At 46.4% G+C, this 20,135-nt stretch overlaps 1 long non-coding RNA gene across 1 annotated transcript in view; it reads right to left on the reverse strand.

The window, feature by feature from the left end:
* Positions 1–17,456, reverse strand: part of LOC135320783 (uncharacterized) — a 37,668-nt gene extending 20,212 nt beyond the window's left edge. Inside the window, exons 1-3 of the long non-coding RNA XR_010380116.1 lie at positions 14,333–17,456; positions 6,759–6,911; positions 5,894–6,001 (exon numbers count right to left, since the gene is read on the reverse strand). This is a non-coding gene — a long non-coding RNA (uncharacterized LOC135320783). The remainder of the gene's footprint in view (positions 1–5,893; positions 6,002–6,758; positions 6,912–14,332) is intronic.
* Positions 17,457–20,135: the final 2,679 nt, after the last annotated feature.

The following is a 20,135-nucleotide window of genomic DNA, read 5'->3' on the forward strand; positions in this document are numbered from 1 at the left end:
TTTTCTTCTTTCTTTTTGTCTTCTTTCTTTTTAGGATGCACTTGAGCCTAAATGACTATCAACTAAAACCAAACAGATGAAGTAAGGGGTTACCATACTTGAAAGACAAGATAAACACAAATCAGAAGTATATAAAGAGTCATAAAACCCAAAAAGAAACCAAGCTTATAGAAAAGAAATTTATCATATGACAAAAATGAAAAAAAAAATTAAAAGAAAGAAACAAATAAGAAATAACAAATCAACTGGAAAACAAATTTCAAAATGACAATAAAACCACATCTATAAAATAACTACTATAAATGTCAATGGACTAAGTGTTCCAATCAAAAGAAAAAGTGAAGGAGGAGGAAAGATGGAGTAAAAAAGATGCTCAGAGCTCACCCTCTCCCACAAATTCACCAAGAGTGACATCCACAGACACACCCACCACCCAGAACACCTGCTGAACTTTGACAGAATATTGCCTTCTTCAAAAGATAAAATCTTCCACAAATCTGGTAGAAGAAAAGAAGAAAAAGGAAAATAGTTCAGGACCATTCCTATGAGGAGGGAGCTGCAAAGGAGTAATAGCATTAATACACTGGGTCTACCCAACTCCAATGGCGAGTTCAGCAAGATGGAGAGGGAACATCTGCGGCTCGGATCTGTACAGAATAGCCTTTGACTGACAGAACTAAGTTAATTGGGCACAAAGAGCCCCAACGATCCCCAGCCCTAGACGTGAACCAGCAGAGGTGGGATGGGACAGGCTGTCTAAGTCGAGCAGAGGACTCAGGCTGACTGTACAGAGGAAACCTTGGGGGACTGCAATGTTCTGTGTGCCATGGCTGGGAGAGTATACAGATTAGAACAGCCTGGGTCCCCTATAAAATCCAAAAAAAAAAAAAAAAGCAAAGCAACACTGCTGGTGTGCCCTGGGGGGAAGGGGATCCGTAGCCTTTGTGTCCACAGACCCACAGTGCCATTATTGGAGACTTCTTGGGAGAAGAGTGTCAAGGCTCAGCCATAGCCACCATATTTTCTGGTTCATGGTTCCCAGGTGAAGGAGGGGTCAAAAGCCGAATCCCTACCTAGGGGCTCCACAACCTCATAGGTGGGACTGAGATTTGTTTACAGTCCCAAGCAGAGGGGACCATTACACACCGATGCCTCTCTGAATTGGCTTTTCTAAGACAAATGGACAAGAAGCAGTGTTCTGGAACAGAGCAGGGGTGATGGCTAGTGCAGCTGTTTTCTCTGAGTCCACCTATGAAGCATGGACCTAATGCGGCAGGGGAGCTACCTGCCAACTACCTTGCACAAGTGTGGTGCTGGGACCAGGCATCTGGTGGGGGTGCAGACCACCCACAAACTGATGCTGGGACACAGACCAGGAGCACGACTGGAGGGCCTCTGGAACCAGCAAGTGGAGTTTTCACAGCAGGATATGGGCAGGAGTGTGACAACCACAGGAAAAAAAGGAGCTCCTGCTCAATAGCCAGGGCAGACTCAGGCCACCAGAACACCAGCCACACCACCAACAAAGGGGATAACAGGCAAAAGGCATGGAAGGAAGACTTGGCAACCACCCATAATTAAAAACAACCTTATGACAAAATTATTAAGAGTGCATATTCTTGGAGAAAGGCCAAGATAGTGGAGTAGAAGGATACTTGTATCTTATCCTCTCCAATAAATACACCAAGACTGACATTCACAGACACACCCATCCACTCAGAACATCTGCTGAACTTTGATAAAACATTGCCATCTTCAAAAGACGAAATGTGCCACCAATCTGGTAGGAGAAACGGAAAAAAGAAGGAAGAAATGCAAAATGGCTTGGGGTTGGTCCTTTGAAGAGGGAGCAGCAAAGGAGGGATAGTGCTGGTTGACTGGGTCTCCCCCTTTCCAACGGAGAGGTCAGCAGGATGGACAGGGAACCTCTGAGGCTCAGATGTGTACAGAACCACCCTTGACAGACAGAATTAAGTTACATGGGCACAAAGTGTGTCAACAACCCCCAAACCTAGAAGTGAATCAGGGATGGGAAGGGACAGGCTGCTGGATCCAAGCAGACTCTGGTTGACTGTACAGAGGTAACCCTGGGGGACTACAGTGTGCTGTGGACAACTGCTTGGATTGTATACAGATCAGAACGGCCTGGGCCCCCCATAAAATAAGAAAAAATAAATAAAGCAAAGCAACATTGCTGGCTTGCCTGAGGGAAGGGGAGTTTTGTCCTTTGTCTCTGCTGACCCACAGCAACATAACTGGTGATTTCCCAGAAGAAGAGAGATGAGGCTCAGCCACAGCCATCATACCCACCCAGGCAGAGGCAGGGTTGAAACCTGAATATGTACCTGGCAGTTCTGCAGCCTCATAGGTGGGACTGAGACTTGTTTACATCCCCAGACATATAGGAAGGTTCTGTCCTGGTGCGTCTATGAACTCGCACCTCTAAGACAAATGAACAAGGAGCAGAGTTCTGGCAAAGAGCAGGGACTAGGGCTGGTGTGGCCATTTGCCTCAAGCCCACCTACAGAGTGTGGAACAGATGTGGAGTGGGGAGTAGCACTGAACAGGGGAGCAACCAACCCAACTACCGTGCAGGACTGCTGCATCTGGACACGGCATTGGGAAGGGGCACACCCTGCCCACCTACCATGCAGGAGAGCAGCACCAAGATGCAGCATTGGGAGGAGATGTGACATGTCTACCTACAGGCACTGGGAGCAGCACAGACCAAGGGTGTGACCAGAGGGTTTCTGGAACCAATGAGCTGAGTTCATGAAACAAGGCAGGGGCTGGAGCTGTGACAACCACAAAACAAATAGGAGTCCCCATTCAATAGCAAGGGTAGGCTCTGGTTAACAGGTTAACGGCCACATCCGTAACCAAAGGGATAACAGACAAAAGGCACAACCACACTTATTTAAGAAAGACCTCTTGATAAAATTATTAAGGGCACACAATCTCCACGGGAACATCCTCTCTTCTTTTTCTGTTCCATTTTCTTTTACTTTTTAAATGTTACTTCTTAAATAATTTTTATATTTCTATTTTTAATCCCTTTTAAAATTTTCTTTTAAAATACTAATATTATTATCTTTCAATTTGTCCAATTTCATTTTTATCTTTGTTTTGTTCTTCTGTTATGATTATACTCTGTTCTCAAATATTTTCCTTCCTTTAATGTTTTAAAAATTCATCCCAACTCAATAGTTATCTTGTTTCAATATGTTCTTCTGTTATTGATTATACTGCTTTTAAAACTAATTTCTTTGTTCTTAGTTTTATTTCTGCATCCACTTTATATAAATAAATAAACTCCTAAAGGACGACAGTAGATAACTGATACTCCATAAGCCATAGTGCCAGAGAGATATAAGCAAGATGAAGAAGCAGAGCCACCTCTCTCAATTAAAAGAACAAGATAAATCCCCTGAAAGAACAATCAATGAAATAGACATTGATAGTCTACTAGATGATATCAAGAAAGGAGTGATCAAAGTACTGAAGAAACTAAAAGAGATTGTCTATAGAGACAGAGAATATGTCAAAAAACGAAATTGAAACTCTAAAGAGGAGCCAGTGAAAATTGGAAAACTCATTTGCTGAGATGAGAGTTGAGCTAAAGGCTGTAAAATGTAGGCTAGATAATTGAGAGGAATGAATATGTGACTTAGAAGACAGGACAACAGAACAGCTGAGAGAAAACAAATAAAAACCAATGAAAGCAATATAAGGGGCCTATGGAATAACATAATACATGCCAACCTACTCATAATGGGGGTCCCAGAAGGAGAAGAAAGAACAAAGGGGATTGAAAAGGTATTTGAAGAAATCATGACTGAAAACTTCCCAAACCTAAAGAAGGAATCAGATATCCAAGTACAGGAAGCACAGAGCGTCCCAAACAAGGAGGTCCCAAACAGACCCACACCAAGACATATTACAATTAGGATGACCAGGGTTGAGAATAGGAAATGATTCTAAAGGCAGCAAGAGAAAAACAAAGAATGAGATACAAGGGAACCCCCATAAGATTTTCAGCTGATTTCTCTACACAAACAGTACAGGCCAGAAGGGAGGGGCAAGGAATATTCAAAGTCCTGAATGAAAAAATGATGCAGCCTACGATACTTTATCCAGCAAGGCTATCCTTTAGAATAGAAGGAGAGATAAATATCTTCACAGACAAGCAAAAACTATAAGAATTTAGCAACACTAAACCTATGCTAAAGGAAATATTGAAAGACCTACTCTAAACAGAAAAGAAGCAGGATGCTACAAAAAGGAGAAAACCATGATTGGAAAGGTGATTGCTACAATGAATTACAACAGAATAAACATGAAATCATAAAAGAGGACATCTAAATCATTAAAGGTGGGGGAGGAGAACAAGAAAATGTACAGGTTTCTCTCTCTCTCTCTCTCTCTCTCTCTCTCTCTTTTGTTCTTGGTAGGATGAGTTTGAGCTTATATTACTATCTGTTTAAAACAAACAGATATAGTAATGGGTTAATATATGTACAAAGTAGGGTAACCACAAGCCAAAAAGTTACAATAGAGTCACAAAACTAAGAAGACACCAAGATAATAAAAAGGAAAATTATCAAACCACAAAAAGAAAATGAAAGGAACAAAGAGGAAATACAAAATCAACTGCAAAACAATGTTCAAAATATAATAAACACATATGTATCAATAATTATTATAAATGTCAATGGACTAAATGCTTTAATCAAAGGATATAGAGTGCAGAGTGGATAATAAAGCAAGTATCTACAATACACTGTATACAAGAGACCCACGTTAGGGAGAAGGACACACATAGATTGAAAGTGAGAGGATTGAAAAAGATATTCCACAAAAATGGAAATGACAAGAAAGCAGGAATATCAACAGTGATTTCAAATAAAATAGACTTTAAAACAAAGATTATAAAGAAAGATTAAGAAGGACATTTTATAATGATTAAAGGAGTCATAGATGAAGATATTACACTCATTAACATATATGAACCCAACATAGGAGCACCTAAATACATAACAGATAAAAAGGGAAAATTTGATCTGAATACAGTCATGGTAGAAGACTTTAACTATCCATTAACATCACTGGACAGATCTTCCATACATAAAATTAATAAGACAACATAGAAATTAAATGATAAAATAGAACAATTTGTCTTGGTTAATATTTTCAGAACATTATATTTCCCTAAAATAGAATATACATTCTTCCCAAGCACACGTACCACATTTTCTAGGATAGATCATATACTTTGGCACAAAAGAAGCATTAACAATTTGAAGAAGATAGAAAATATTTGAAGCAACTTTTTCTGAACACAATACCATAAAAGTAGAAATTAACTACAGAAAAATAAAGGAGAAATAAATGACAGCATGGAGATTAAACAACATACTACTTTAAAAAAAAAATGGGTGGATGATGAAATCAAAGAAGAAATAAAAAAACACAGTGAGACAAATGATGATGAAAACACAACCACACAGAACCTATGGGATCCAGAAAAGGCAGTGCTTAGAGGGAAGTTTATAGCGAGAGAATCAGGTCTACCTCAAAAAAGAGGAACAACTGCAATAAACAATCAAACTTACCACCTAAAAGAATTAGAAAAAGAAGAGCAAAAAATAACAAAAGTAAGCAGAAGGAAGGAAATAATAAAGATCAGGGAGGAAATAAATAAAATAGAGATATTAGAAACATTTGAAAAAATCAAGCCAAGAGATGGTTTCTTGAAAGAGTAAACACAATTGACAAAATTATGCTCTATGCTGGAAATTGACACAACAATGCAAACTGACTATAACTCAATAAAATAAAAATTAAAAAATAAATATATTAACAAAAGAAAAAAGAAAAGGTAGTTTCTACTCACCAGACTGGAGGAGGGGACTGCACCCCATGCGGGGTCACACCCCATGGGAAAGCCTGGGGTCAGGATCGGAGGAGCAGGGTGCTGTGGACAGGATATGTCACAGGGTTTCTGCAGGAGGGGAGGGTGAGGCATGTAAGCAGGCTGAGGACTGGCCATTTGAGTAAGTTCATGGGCTCTGGGGTGGAGGGGCTCCCCCAAGTGTCTGGACTTGACTCTGGGTGAGTTGGGCAGGTGGACAGTGGCTCAGTGTGAGTCCAAGTCCAGTGGAGGGGGTAGTGTGTTAGATCTAGAAGGACTGCTTCTGGGGTGGGAGGGCCCAAAAGGGAGGCAGGAGGCCAAGTCCAGTTGACTGAGAACAGGGTGTGTCCTGCATAGGCCTGCAGGGCAGACGAAAGCATCCAGTCTACAGAAGGTGGAAACACGGTCCATACAAGGGCTCAGCTCAGATGTCACCCCCTCAGAGGAGCCTTCCCTGCCTGCACAGTCTACAGGGACAGCCTCCTCCATGCACATCTCCCCAGCAGACAACTTCTCCATTTCCTGCATAGCATTCAGGACCCGGGCCCCTTCTCCACGCCCAGCCATGGTTCCACTGCCCTGAGGAAAAGCCCTCACAGGAGCCATCAAGCCCTGCAAGACCTGGGCCCCACCTCTCTGTCTCTTCTGCCACCACTGTCTCCACCTCGCCCTCTTCTCCTCCACTCCTGCACTCCTGACTTCCCCCAGCCCTGTGTGCTGTCCAGAGCACGTGTCCCTCCTAACATGCTGTGTGTGCTCACTGTGTCTCATCCACTGCATGCCTCCCACCCAGGTCAGTATCCAGTGCACAGTAGGGCTCAGTAAGTAGAGAATGAATGACTCTTACCATCACTGCTGGGAAAACTTTTGTCTGTGGCCTACTGTGATCACACACCCGTCACACATTCGCTGACGTCCTACTGTGTGTTGGGCGGGTTCCAGATACCGGGCACAGCAGGTAGTGAAGCAGGCAGGTCTCCATTCTCATGCAGCAGACAGCCTGGTGGGGGACACAGAGAAAATTAAGTAAAATATGCACAGTGTCCGGAGGTGATATGTTCCATGGAGAAAAATAAGGTCAGGGAGGACATTTGAGCAGATTCCTGGAGGTGTTTAAGAAGCAGGCAGAGAGAGATCCTGGCTGAAACAGCAGCCAGCGCAAAGGCCCTGAGGCCACAGTGGGATGCGCGTGGAGGGTCTTAGTTATCCGTGTGAGTTCTTAGTCCTGCCGTGAGTATGTATGTTGCTTTTATTTGTAAACCTTGATTTCACCTTTATAGCAAATTAACCTGCATCATCAATCTGCATAATTTAGCCAATTCTGTTTCAGGTGTTGTGGGCACAATGGCGGGCTAGTTACTAGGGTTGGTAAAGAATTACCAGCATCTGAGAAGGGTTTAGGAAAGTTTAATAGGGACACTGCTATAGGCAACATCAAGCCACACAGGCAAGAGGTGCCTACACGAGGGCCAAGGTTGAGTTTGTGGGGTCTGTTATTGGGGGGGTGCTGTGCACACAAGGAGGAGGGGGCTGCATGATCAATTCTTGCACAGGTACCTGGTTGGTTGTGAGATCTGACAGGGGCTTCTCTGAACAACAGGCTTTACCACTTTAATAAGGGCAGGATGTGAGGCCTCTCTTCCTAGGGCAATGAGTTTTCATAGGGTAAACACACAGCAAGAGAAGATGTTTTATAGCTTGTGGAAATGCAGGTGTGCAAAGGGTCCTGCAGTGGGGAGTGGGAGGTAAGGTGCCACTGGGCTCTAGGCACACAGAGAGCCCAGGGGTGAGGGTGTATGACTCTAAAGAGTGCCAGCTGGCTTCACACCAGGGACTTTATGTGGAAACAGGAGACTCTAGGTTGTCAGCACGTGTCTACTCAGTGAGCTCCCTAAGTCTAGCTCTGTCAGGCACCATGTGAAATGAACATGAAGGTCCCCACCCTGAGGACCCCAATGAATGAACATCTTGACATCCTCAAGCCCCTTACCCTGCACCACCGCCCCACCTCATCTGGGTCTCAGGCTCTGACCCTGACATCAGTGGCAACTTTGTTCCCTATATCCAGCTCCTCTGGACGTCTCTGTGATGAGCTGTTCCATGTCAGCGAGCCCCAAACTGAGCTCTGCCTTTACCCCATGAATGCTTCCTCCCTGTGAAGCCCCTTGTGAAGGAGCCACCACTAGCAGGATCCTTCAGCCCTGAGTCTCTTCCTTCCCCACCCCTCCGATTTCCCCCAGCCCATGATCCCCTCTGGAGGTCCCTATTATCCTCTCCCTCCCACTTCAGTCTTGGGCTGCACACCAAATCCCTCTTCACAATCTCCCACAAGACAGGTCCAGGTCCACTTGGGGACACTGAGGTGACACAGGTGGGTGTTGCTGGGAATGAAGAGCAGGATCCTGGAGCAGAGGAGAGGCAAGGGCTCCCAATCCACCAGAACACAGGCTAAAGTGGGGGCAAGACACCCATAAAGGGTGAGGCAGGCATCACACTGCAGCCCCGCCCTTTGCTCCCCCAGGGTGCCCTGTGTTTCCTGCTTTGGCCTGGGGGACTTCCCCCCTCACTCTCTGTTAGAGGGGTGCCCATTCATTCATTCACACCCTCATTCACCATGTACATGGGTCCTGCTCAGTGCCAGGCCTCAGCTGGATGACAGCTCATCCTTGGGGACACAGCTCAGATCTCACCTCCTCCATGAAGCACTTCTGGATTCCCACACCTCCTGAAGTTCCTCTGGCCTCAGTTGGGACCACTAGGGCTGAGACCACACTCTGATTACCTCCCAAGTCTGTGATCTCTGTGAAAGCCCTGGGCTCAATGTGGAAAGAGACTCAGAAAAATGGGGCCAAAAGGGGCTAAGAAAAATGTTACTAGTTCTCTATTACAGAGAAGGGCACTGAGCAGAGAGAGGGCAGTGTCCAACCAAAGCCACAGAGGAGGGTCTCAGTGAGCCCTCCCATTGCCCTGTTACTAGTTCTCTGTTACAAATGAGGACACTGAGCCACAGAGAGGGAGCAGAGCCCTGCTATAGCCTTGGCCCCACAGCCTGTGTCCTTTATGACTAGCTCCATGCTGCCAGCAGGGGTATGGGCCTGGAATGGAGGTTGAAAGCAGCCTGACCCCCAGGACCCCTTCATACACAAAGTCAGTCTCAGGAAACACCCCTCATGACCTACACTACACCCCTGTGATTGGGACCTGATTGCTGTTCCTGGAAGCTGGCTGGGCTTCCCTGTGAATTGGCCCAGGAGTTGCTTGGGACAGACACAGGGCCCCTGAGGCTCCCTGTCCCCAGATGAGCAGCTCTGGGCCCCTTGACTGTCCCTGGCAGAGGCCTGATGACATAAGGTGTTGGCCGGGTAGCCAGCTGTGGAGATGAGGAAATGGGAGCAACATGCAGGTACATGCAGAGGTTCAGGTATTCACTCAACAATCATTGATTCAGGCCTTGCAGTGTGGCTAGCCTGGGCCCAGGCCTGGGTGTCCAGTAGTGAATACAGTCAACCCCTTGAGACTTCTGGGAAAGCAGTGCTCAGAGAAACGGGCCCTCAGTGCCCCATCCTGCTCCCCTTGAACAATCACACTGAGATGAGGCTGCAGCCATGGGTCCCAGTGGAGGGTGAAGGGAGGAAGGAAACCCAGAGTGGGCACTGACCATGAGCCTGGACACTGGAACCAGATGACCTGGGCTCTGTAATCTGGGGTGGTCACCTCCCATGTTCTCTCTGTGCCTCAGTTACTTCTTCTGCAGAAATGTGTGATAATGCCTGTCCCTGCCCCACAGATTTTCATGAGTCAGTGATCTTCTCTTATGCGTGTAGGACAGTGCCTGGCTATGGGTCAGGATCCTGCTCACCTCACAATAGTCTGTCCCACTTTAAAGATGAGAAAGCCAAGGCTAAGGGGGTTATGAGACCAGCCTGGGCTAGCCCCCTTCTCATGCTCTGCTGTCCAGGTCTCCTGCTTTTACATCATCCCTCTGCCACCATATCCACCCAGCAAAGTAGGTGCTGAGAATCTGAGCAAATCAGAGTATGAACGGAGGCACACCCTCTCCCCAACTTGGGCTCTTGGGGCGGTGGGCAGGATGGGGATATCGGGCTCCCCCAGACTGTCCAGGAGGCCCAGCATGTCCGTCACCTCATTTCCACTCAACACGGAGTAGGTGTGTGTCCAAGGGCCAGAGGGCGATGGAGTAACCCAGGGTGGGTGGATGCTAGGTAGGTGTGGGAGGCACAGATTGGCCCCTGGAAGACAGTGTCCAGGCAGCCAAGGTGTAGGGAATGAGGGTGCCCAGAAGGGGCAGAGGACAGAGTCCAGCCTGGACACCACCCCCTGCTGGACCCTGATCTGGGGTGAGAATTGGGACAAGCCAGGGCCCCGCTAGGACTCCTCATCCAGCAAAGAGGTGAGGAAAAGTTAAGGAGACAATGGAGGCTGACCCCACCATGCTCCCTGTGTGAGGGCGCTGCTTCCAGGATCCTGGAGGTTCCTTAGACCCTTGTGAAGTGGCTGCTGTTTCCAGCCCCATGTGGGCAGAAGAACTGAGGCAGGGAGGACAGAGTGACTCAGGACAGAGCTAGGATTCATCCAAGAGTGTGTGCTGGGCCTCTCACTGAGAGCAGCCTCTGGGCATCATGGACTCAGGAAGTGTCTTGTCCTTCCTCTTAAGGCTCCTGGCATCTTAGGCAGGAAAGATCCCAGTGCCCATACCTGGGCCTCTCTGGGTGATGCTGACATGTGGGATCATGATGGTCCTGGGAAAGGAGAGAGAATGTAGGCTGGGCGTCAGGTCTGCATCAGACCCTAATGATGCCCCTAATATTGTGTGACCTGGAAACTCCCTGACCTCTCTGTGCCTGGCTTTCCAGCTCTGACTCAGAGGACTGCTGTGCTTGGCACACAGTAGGACCTCAATCAGAGGAAAAAGCCAGCCCTTCCCCAGGAACCTCTCCTCTTACATGCCCAAAGCTAAGCCCATGTGCCACACATCACCAGAGCTGATACTTGACAAACAGGGCAAGTGAAATCCAGCAACCCCTCCCTCCTGCCTGAGGCCCTTCCCTTCTCAGTGACAGTGGCTCAGAGCAGGTCTCTGCATCCCAGAAGTCTGAACTGAGCCTTGTGACCTGGAGGAGTCCCTGTTCCACACAACTTTGTTTCCAGGTCCTTCCAACAAGACACAAGAGCACCTGGTCAGTCTCTTAGCTGCAAGGTCCTCCCTTTGCAAATTCCCCCATCACATCCGGGCTAGAAGATGTGAGTTCCAGGGCACATGACCATCCAAATGATGACTTCAGGGAAACATCCCTGCCCACACTGCACTCTTCAGAGCCCACCTTCTAAAAGAAGGGGTAGTGACCCACAGTTGTGCACAGTTTTATCACAACACAGCCCTCACCCACCCACCATTGGAAACATGTGAGAAGCAGAGATTCCCAAGTGCCTGGACCCCTGTCATCCAGAAAGCAGAGGTTAGGGTAACAGACAGAAGGGGAGAAAGTACTTTCATACTATATATCTGATAAGGGGTTAACACCCAAAACATATAAATAACTCTTACAATTCAACAGCAAAAAAACAAGCAATCTGATTTAAAAAATGGGCAGAGGAACTGAATAGACATTTTTCCAAAGAAGACACACAGATGTCTAACAGGTACATGAAAAGGTGCTCAACATCACTCACCATCAGGGAAATGCAAATCAAAACCACAATGAGATATCCCCTCCCACCTGTCAGGGTGGGTGTTATCAAAATACAAGAGATAACAAGTGATGGTGGTGGTGTGAAGAAAAGGGAAACTTCTGCAATGTTGGTGGGAATGTAAATTGGTGCCATCACTCTGGAAAAGAGTAAGAAGACTCCCCCAAAATTTAAAATTAGAACTTCCATATGATCCAGCAAGTCCACTGCTGGGAATATATCCAAAGGAAATGAAATCACTATGTCAATGAGACAACTGCACCCTCACGTTCACTGTATCATTATTTACAATAACCAAGATATGTAAACAACCTAAGTGTCCATCAACAGATGAATGGATACAGAAAACGTGACGCATATATATGTATATATAATGGAATCTTATTCAGACATTAAAAAAATGAAATCCTGCCATTTGTGACAACTTGGATGGACCTTCAGGGTATTATGCTAAGTGAAAGAAATAAGACAGAGAAAGACAAATACCTATGATCTCATTTACATGTGGAATCTACAAAATAAACCGAAACCCATAGAAACAGAGATCAGGTTGGTGGTTGCCAGAGGTGAGTCAGGGGGTGATTGAAATTCGGGAAGATAATCAAAATGTACAAACTTCCAGTTAGAAGATAAACAAGTCCTGGGGACATAATGTACTGCAAGGTGACTGTAGTTAACAACACTGCGTTGTGCATTTGATAGTTGTTAAGATAGTACCTCTTAAAATTTCTGATCACAAGGAAAATAGTGTGTGACTATGGGTGATGACAGACGTCAAGTAAACATAATGCAGTGATCATTTCACAATATGCACATGTAACAAGTCATTATGCTGCACACCTAAAGCCAACAAAGTTATGTGACAATTGTATCTCAGGAATAATTATCCCAGGAAGCGGGGGTGCAAGCCTGGATTACCTACTGCAGGAGCTGCCTTTGCCCTCCAACAGCAGAGAGTGGTAGTTGTGACAGGGACTGTAGGTCCCTCAAAGCCTAGAATGTTTACTGTCTGGACCTTCACAGGGAGAGTGTGCAGACCCTGCCCTGGAAGACGGTGGTCATGGCAGCAACAACGGCCTGCCTGTGTGCAGGCTCAGCCCAGACAGCTCCTGTGCTCTGCTGTCACCGCATTTACTTCCCTCCACACCCTCAGAGGGAGAGGCTTCAATGTTCCGATTTTACACATGAGAAAACTGAGGCTCATTTGCTTTGAATTATTGACCAAGTGGTGGGGGAAGCTTTGAACCCCAGTGTTCTGATTTCAAAGCCACATCTCAGTCCTGATTTTTAGAAGGTGGAGGTCCAGGCACTGGGGACCCTCCACCTTCCTCACTTGTAGTCTTACTCCAGGGCTGCCATCCCCGAGGCGTCTGGGTGAACACATTTAATCCGCTTACTCTGCACCAGCTGAGCCCTTGGCTGCCAGTCTGTTGTCGCTGCCTGACACCAGCTGAGTTTTACAAGTGAACCATCACCCCCTGCCAGCCCACCTGCCCTGCTATGTGGGGCAGACCACTCCTAGCCTGGTCATTCTAAACCCTTAGCTCACACATTTGCACAACTGCATCGAAAGGGCCCTACTCCCTGTGTGGAGGTATCGACAAGGGGAAGGGAGGGGAGTTTTGGGTGGCCCCTTACTCTGAAGGTGACACATGACAGGACATGTTCATGTCCATAATGGCACTCAATTTGAAGCTAAGAACATGGTCACAGCGAGGGGTAAAAGCTGAGAGGCTACAAGGCTGCTGAGAAAGGGGCTTGACTATTGAATTGTAAATGTGTAATTTAATTTAAAAATTAGCCCCCTGGGTGATAAGAATTTGCCCCTAAGGGCAAAATTGGCCACCTGACCCCTGGGAACCCCTCAATTCCAGGATGTAATCATCTGAGCATGGAGGGGGCTTAAATTGGGGTGCTGTCCTCTCAGTCATGGTGCACCTGCCCATGTATGCACCCATGAACTGCAGTTCTCACACATCAAGGCACCTCTCATGCCCTGCCAAGGAGGTCCAGGTCATAAGGAAGGGATGACAGACTGTGAGGTCACACGTGTGCCCCTGCAGGGGTGAATGTTGTATAGGGAAGAGCCACCCCCCACTCTCACCTCCAGGAGGGGTGCTGGAGGGAGGACTCCTGAGCCCCTAGGCTTAGCAAGCATCCTGGCTGAGGGTGGGGAGGCTGTCCACTCTGAAGTCATAGGTCAGATGGTAGATTGGGGTCCCACCCCCACAGCTCACCAGTGAGACCGTCTAGTCTGTTTTCTCTGTAAACTGGAACCCAGTCACCCTCACCCTCAGAAGTGGGGGCAGCCTGTGTAAATTACAACACAAAGCCCTGGGCTGTTTCAGGTGCCCGGGGGTGTCCAGCCCCCCTAGGCCGGGCAGGTGGGAGAGGAGATATATGAGTTAGCAGGTGTGAGAGCAGAGTTGAGACTTGGCTGAGTGCATGCACTCTAATATCCAGGAACTGCGAGCTACAACTAGCAAATCTGTTCACTGAGGCCATGTGTACTCTCCCTTGTCATTTACAATCCCCTGTTTGAACAGAGGCCTCTGGAGTCTATTAGCCACATTGTTGCCTGTCACCACACTGTTTGAGTTCCAGGGTCTCCATTTAGCCAGCTTGAAGGAATAGTCAAACTTTTTCTTAAAACCAGTGACAGAAAACCAAAGTGGCTTAAAGAAGCAAACAGGGCAGGAGAGAATGACTTACCTAACTGAGACATCCACAGGGAGATAGCTTCAGGCAGGGCTGTACCTGGTGCTCAGTGACATCAGCAGAAGTCATCCTTCCCCACCTCTGGGCTCTGCCACTGGTGTCATCTTCACATGGCTCTGCCTTTATGAGAGCAAGATAGTCACCAACTGCCACAGGCTGACATCATCACCCCTCAACTCCCAACTGAAATAGAACTTCTCTGCTCCCAGGATTCCAGTAACTAGGCCTGACCTCCGTGGAGCCTGATAGGGCTGGTGCCCAGCCCTGAGCCAATCACCGTGGCCAGGGAGGATGGAAAATGCTGATTGGCCAGATCAAGGCCATGTGACCATCCTCTCCAGGAAACCTGTGAGCTGTTCACCTGTTTTCAGGTTGGGAGAGTGTGATGTCTCCCAGAGGATCCTGCTACTAGTACAACCTGCAGGTGGCACAATGAGCTGAAATGAGCCTGTCTGCTTGGTGACAAGTGACAGGTCACTTAGTGGTTCCCTGCTCCAGGGAGGGAGGCATGTCCAAACAGTATTGGGGCTTCAGAGCCAGAATGTAGTAGAAAAGCCTCCCAGTCTCCCAAAAGGTGGGAAAGTGAGCAGTGACACTGGAAAGGCACTCCTCTCTGTGGCCCTTGGCTTTCTCCTTGTTACAGTGGAGAGTGCAGTGTTGCCCCTGACAGCCCACTTCCCTGCTGGGAGGCCTTTGCAACAGGTGGAGAGTGCTTGGAAAAGCCCACTTATTCTGAGGAACTGTTATTGCTCCTGGTGGCATTATTATTTTCATGTCACTTGTGAGGTGGGCCCTGAGGGGTCCCTGATCTGGGGGCACAGACACCCACAGAAACTTGGCCCAGTATTGCTGTTCATTCAACAATGACTTACCGAGCACCTACTGTGTGTCAGATTCCCAGGGTAGAGCAGTGGTGTTGACAGCACAAGCCCCTGCCTCACCTCATCTCTGCATCCCAGGTGGGGTCACCAGAATGGGAGTTCAGGAAGCAGAGGACGTGGCCGAAGCCTTGTGGGAACCCCTGGGTTTTTCTCTGTGCTGAGGGCACTAGCAGCACACCGATTGTGGGACTCAGTACCCGCAGGACCTAGCATTGATGGGTAAAGGAGAGAGGCATTTCTACAAGCCCATCCTCACTAACCCCAGGCTCCAGAGGGCAGCTCCACTCTGCTCAACCCAAGGGGGCATCTTCCACCATCCTGATCACCCTCTGGTATTACTCCCCGCTCAGATACACTTTTCCCTGTGGCAGCTACACTCAGAATATGTGTTTGTTTCTCTCCCATGTGGTTAAGTGGACTTCAGACACATGATAGTGATGGAGTGGCTAAGCCTCTGGGCAGATTGCTGGGTGACCCGTGGAAATTGCTGCACATGGTGAGCTCCCTTCTGCCAACCAATGGGCCAGGCCCCACCACTTCTGTCTGTTCTACCTCACTTAATCTGCACAGACACTCTGTGCAGGACATCCTGTTATCCCCCATCTCTGATGACCTTGGGTGGACAAAGCTTGGATTTGAGAAAGTTGCCCAGGTCACATTGTTGACAAGTGGGGAGCTGGGGATTTGCACCCTGGTCCCAGGATTCTGGATCATGGAAAGGCCTGGGTGGGGCAGCTTATTGCCAAGGGAAGTCCTGCCCAAGCCTCTCCCATGAGAGCCCACCCAACAGCACATCTAGCAGAGTCAGCATTTCCTGGACCAGATGGACAGAACCTCAAAACTTCTTTGCAGATTGTTTCCATGTTCTTTTGCAAACACAGAAAGGCCACAGGCCAGGGAAGGATAAGGCCAAGAGTGTTTTCATTGGGGAGAGTGAAGGACAAGTGTGAAGACACACAGCACTCCCAGCAGCCTTCTCGGCAGAGCCTGCCACTGGGTGAGCAGCTACCATGACTACCTATCATAACACTGTGATGTTCATGCCTGTACAACCCTGCCTGTGAGAAGAGCAAAGTGAAGCTCAGAGAGGTGTGGGGACACTCCAAAGACAAACAGATAAGGTGGGATCATCACCACCATGCTGTGCTGGGACAGGCAGTCACCTGTCACACTGCTCATGCATGGCCTGCTGGGAGTAGTGAAGGCCTGATAGGAGCACAGGAACACTGTGGTGAAGGTGATGTTTCTACCTGGGACAGCTGGTACCGGGGACTCTAGCTGATTCTTCATTGTGCCTGCTTTGAGTGTCAGAATGTTGCAGCCTCATGTAGGGGAAGGGCTGTCTCCTTTCCACACCGGTGCACAAGGAAGAGCATGCACACACTGGCATCACCATAGACCACCGGCAGGATCAGGATCTGGAGCTCAGAGCAGAAACTGCCAACACCAGGAACTGGTGCAAGAGGAGGACCTGAGTGCCCCCTGAAACATTTCTAATTTTAAAAACATACTTAATTAGGGGGAAGTGATAAACAGTTGATCCCTTCAAAATATTCTGTTTTCCAAGGAACAATAGCACCTCAGCATTATAAGAGGATTAACTCAGTCGTCAATAACCATCACTATAGGTATGAGAAAACAGTGTTAGGAGTTACAAAAGGGTCTCAAGATCATGCAGGTCATAACTGAGAACCGTCCAAAGCATGTGCTGCATGATAGCCTCTCTAAGCTACCTGAGGCTTGGTCTGCTCCTGACACAGGGCAGATGGTTCTGAGAAAACTACACTCCTCAGGGGACCCCAGGGAGTTGACAGAGTTGAGTTTGGGTTCCTGATCATCTTCTAAGTCTGGAATTTTGAGATTCTTCTGCACCTGTCCTTCCTCCAGAACAGAATCTGATTCAGGCGGGATTCCAAAGACTGAGGCATGTGCCAGGCAAGAGAGCAGGCGTGGCTGGATGAGCGCATCGCCAGTGCCACCAACAAAGAGGCCAGGGCACTGAGATTTCCAGTGATTTAGCATCCTGGCTGGGAGGGGTCATGTGTTCTACAGTGAGTTCTGAGTATACTGCACCGACCTCGAGGACCTGCAGGGGGCGCGCGAAGCCAGCGTGTCTTAGGTGGCGGTGCGCATGCGCAGTCCGCGTCAGCAGCCAGCATCTTCCCTGGGGGCGGAGCTTGTTTTCCTCAGCACTGAGCGGGCGGCGCCATGGAGGCCTCAGGACAGCGCTGCCTGCGTGTCCGCGGGAGGAGGACGCTCCCCGCCCGCTGTCTGAAGTTACTCCGGTTTCCCACGGCCTGAGCCCGCTTCCTGCCGGGGTGTGTGTGGACCTGACCGAGCTAGGGCCCCGGCCGGCTGGGCAGGAGGGGACGGGTGTGCTGGCGTGCCCGCTTCGACTATTCTCGCCCGCCGAGAGCGGGTGAGTGTCCTCGTCCCTGGTCCTCACTGCCCGGGTCCCCGCTCCCCCGTGTGATCGGGGGTGTGTACACCGCGGGTCAGGAGCGGGGACGCAGGTGTAATGGGAAAGGGGCTGAGAAAGTACTGAAAGAGTTAAAGAGAAGTGTGTAAATCACATTATGTTAATTTTTATATTTTAAGTGTGTCAAAGTCAGAGTTTATCATGCTTTTACTTTCTTGTCTTTAAAGGCATGCAATCATTTATTTTATACTTAAAATATGCTTCTCAGCTTGTCTCGTTTTCAAGTCAAAATACTGCCATGGTTGACATTTTCTCATAATATAGTGACAATCTTCAACATGTGTGAATATAAACTCATCGAAAAAATCTTGCACAATTCCATGGTGAGTAGTCTTGTTAAAAATAATATCCGGGCCATTACTAAATTATTACAAAAATATAAATTTTTTGAATCACTTTTAGAAGTTCCACACACAGTGGTATTTTTAAAACACCAACCACTGCATAGTGCTTAAGACCATTTAAGATGAAATATATTCAAACCTAAAACTTTAGAATACTCAAAAGGCAGGATAATGGCTGTTTTTTCATTGCAAATACATTTTTTCTTCGTAAGTGCAAAATACGAAGGTATTCAGCTAAATTTTGTATATCTTTATTCAAAAGGTGAAATTAGAATATAATCTCATTTTTTATTTTAAGGCTATATTTCCCATAAAAATTGGTATTTTTATCTGTAGGATTTTAATTGTCCATTCATTTGTTTTTTCTTTTGGTTTATTTTCTTTAACAGAGAGTGCATTTTTGTGTCTTGTTAAGAGTTTTTAATTCTCCTAACTTATTCCAAGAGACTTTCTCACACTGATAGTAAATAAGGGGAGAGCCCTTATAGTAACTGTGCATCTTTTCATGTAGTCAGGATTTTTTTTTTTTTGGATGACTTTTTTTTTACAACTTCCACTTGGTTCACAATATTCCTATTATGACAACTCAATAAAAAATTGTAATCTATTTACACCAAGATACTTATGTCAGCACAGTGCTTTTGCTGATATGATTTTACATTAGATTATAATATTTTATTTGATTTACATATATACTAATACATATTTTACATATGTACACACATATATGAATATCTCCTAAATGCCATTAATTTGCATGGGGTGGTAGCTGGTAACATGTGATCTTTCTGACCATTGGTTATTCTTATGTGTGTCTAACGTACTTCTTAGAACAGATACTAGAACATCACACCTCTCATTATACAATATTTTAAAGGTTATCTTTTTTTAATTATTTTTAAACATTTTTTATTGAGTAATAGTCATTTTACAATGTTATGACAAATTCCAGTGTAGAACACAATTTTTCAGTTATACATGAACGTACATACATTCATTGTCACTTTTTTTTTTTTTGCTGTGAGTTACCACAAGATCTTGCATATATTTAAGATTCCACACATGAGTGATCTCATATGGTATTCCTCTTTCTCTTTCTGTTCTGCTCCACCTAGAATAACATTCTCCAGGAGCATCCATGTCTCTGCAAATGGCGTTATGTTGTCAGTTTTTGTGGCTGAATAGTATCCCATCATATAAATATCCCACATCTTTATCCAGTCATCTGTTGATGGACATTTTAGGCTGTTTCCATGTCTTAGCTGTTGTAAATAGTGTAGAGAAATCAGCTGAAAACCTTATGGGTGTTCCCTTGTAACTCACTCTTTGTTTTTCTCTCGCTTCCTTTAGGATCATTTCTTTATCCTTGACTCTGGCTATCTTGATTAAGATATGCCTTGGTGTGGGTATGTTTGGGTTCTTCCTGTTTGGGAACCTCTGAGCCTCCTGTGCTTGGATATGATTCCTTCTTTAGGTCTGGGAAGTTTTCAGTCATGAATCCTTCCCATACCTTTTCAATCCCCTTTGTTCTTTTTCCCCTTCTGGAACTCCTATTATGCATAGATTGGCACACTTTATATTACACCATAGGTCCCGTATATTGTTTTCATTGTTTTTTATTTGTTTTTCTCTCAGCTGTTCTGATTGGGTGCTTCCTGTTGTCCTGTCTTCTAGATCACATATTTGTTCTTCTGTATTTTCTAGTCTGCTTTGCACAGCCTTTAGGTCAGCTCTCATCTCAGACAATGAGTTTACTAATTCTACTTGGTTCTTCTTTATAGTTTCTATTTCATTTTTGACATATTTTATATCCCTAAACACTATTTTTTTTAGTTCCTTCAGTACTTTGATCACTCTTTTTTTGAAACCTTGATCTAGTAGGCCATCAATGTCTTTTTCCTTGATCATGCTTTCAGGGGATTTCTCTTGATCTTTTAATTGGGAGTGGTTTCTCTGCTTCTTCACATTGCTCATATCTCTCTGGCACCGTGGCTTAAGGAGTATCACTTACCTACTTAACCTGGAGATGGTGTGCCCTTAATGATTTGATCGACAGGTCTTTGTGTCTTCGCCCTGCTTCGCGAACTCAGCTT

Source organism: Camelus dromedarius, unplaced genomic scaffold (assembly GCF_036321535.1).
Source record: "Camelus dromedarius isolate mCamDro1 unplaced genomic scaffold, mCamDro1.pat HAP1_SCAFFOLD_121, whole genome shotgun sequence".
NCBI classification, from domain to species: domain Eukaryota; kingdom Metazoa; phylum Chordata; class Mammalia; order Artiodactyla; family Camelidae; genus Camelus; species Camelus dromedarius.